Genomic DNA, 1,378 nt, shown 5'->3' on the forward strand with positions numbered 1-1,378 from the left:
CTAGGAAACTGCCCAGGTAATGATCGAACACGTCTTTCGCTTACATGGTCTCCCCACAGACGTTGTTTCAGATAGGGGTCCTCAGTTTATTTCTCGTTTCTGGCAGGAATTTTGTAGACAAATAGGCTCCACAGCTAGCTTGTCTTCAGGGTATCATCCTCAGACCAACGGGCAATGTGAACGGGCTAAGCAAGATTTAGGTAGAGCTCTCCGCTGTCTGACAACGCAATATCCGAGCTCCTGGTGCCAACAGTTACCCTGGGTTGAATACGCCCATAATTCTCTCCCTGTTTCGTCTCTCAACATGTCCCCTTTTGAGGCGTCCATGGGGTTTCAGCCCCCTTTATTCCCGTCACAAGAACCTGATGCGGTGGTTCCGTCTGCACTAGCTTTTGTCCGTCGTTGCAAACGCACCTGGAGAAAGGCTAGATTTACATTACGTCAGGTTTCCAGACGTACCAAAGCCGCGGCCGATCGTCACCGTATAACCGCGCCCCGTTTTATCTGTGGGCAGAAAGTATGGCTTTCGTCCAAGGATTTACCTCTCCGTGAGCCTTCTCGCAAGCTGGCTCCACGATTCCTTGGGCCATACAGCATTGTTAAGGTTATTAATCCCGTGAGGGTCAGGCTCAGATTGCCCCCAGCACTCAGTCGGGTTCACCCAGTTTTTCATGTGTCTAAACTGAAGCCTGTGTATTTTTCCCACCTTAATCCTGTTCCCTCTGCCCCCACCCCTCCCACCCCTCAGCTTATAGATGGTGCCCCTGTGTATTCAGTTAAGTCTTTACTGGATGTGCGTCGCCGGGGTAGGGGATTTCAATATCTCATAGGCGGGGAAGGATATGGTCCGGAGGAGAGGTGTTGGGTACCGGCCCGGGACATTCTGGACCCTGGGCTGATAGAGGATCTCCGCCAGCGACGGGGTGAGCCTCCTCATGGACCGCCCGGTGGCGGTCGTGGGGGGGGAGTCCTGTTATGATTTCGGTCTCATTGGCTGCTTTGTCTTTGTTTCACTATGTGTTGTGTTTTTGTTTTGACAGCTCCACACGTGCGCGTCTTCCACCTGGTGATCTCATTACCTCTGACTTCTCTCACCTGCGTCCCGCACCTGATTCTTATTATTGTCCAATCCGGTTTGATTTAAATTCCCCTCGTTTCCTTTGTTCCTTGCAAGTTCGTCTTTGTATGTACCTGCCCGCTAGCTTGTCTAGTTCCAGTCCTGTTGTGTCTAGTATCTGTTTCTCGTTATTGGATTATTCACCGAGCTCTCTGCTGCCTTTGCCTCTTTAGATTTCCCCGTCCTGCTGTCAGTCTCTCCCGGTTGGTGTGTCTACCATCAAGCCTCTGTGTACACTCTGTCTGTGGATTCTCTGAGCGC

The sequence above is a fragment of the Misgurnus anguillicaudatus genome, chromosome 19 (assembly GCF_027580225.2).
Source record: "Misgurnus anguillicaudatus chromosome 19, ASM2758022v2, whole genome shotgun sequence".
In the NCBI taxonomy this organism is placed as follows: domain Eukaryota; kingdom Metazoa; phylum Chordata; class Actinopteri; order Cypriniformes; family Cobitidae; genus Misgurnus; species Misgurnus anguillicaudatus.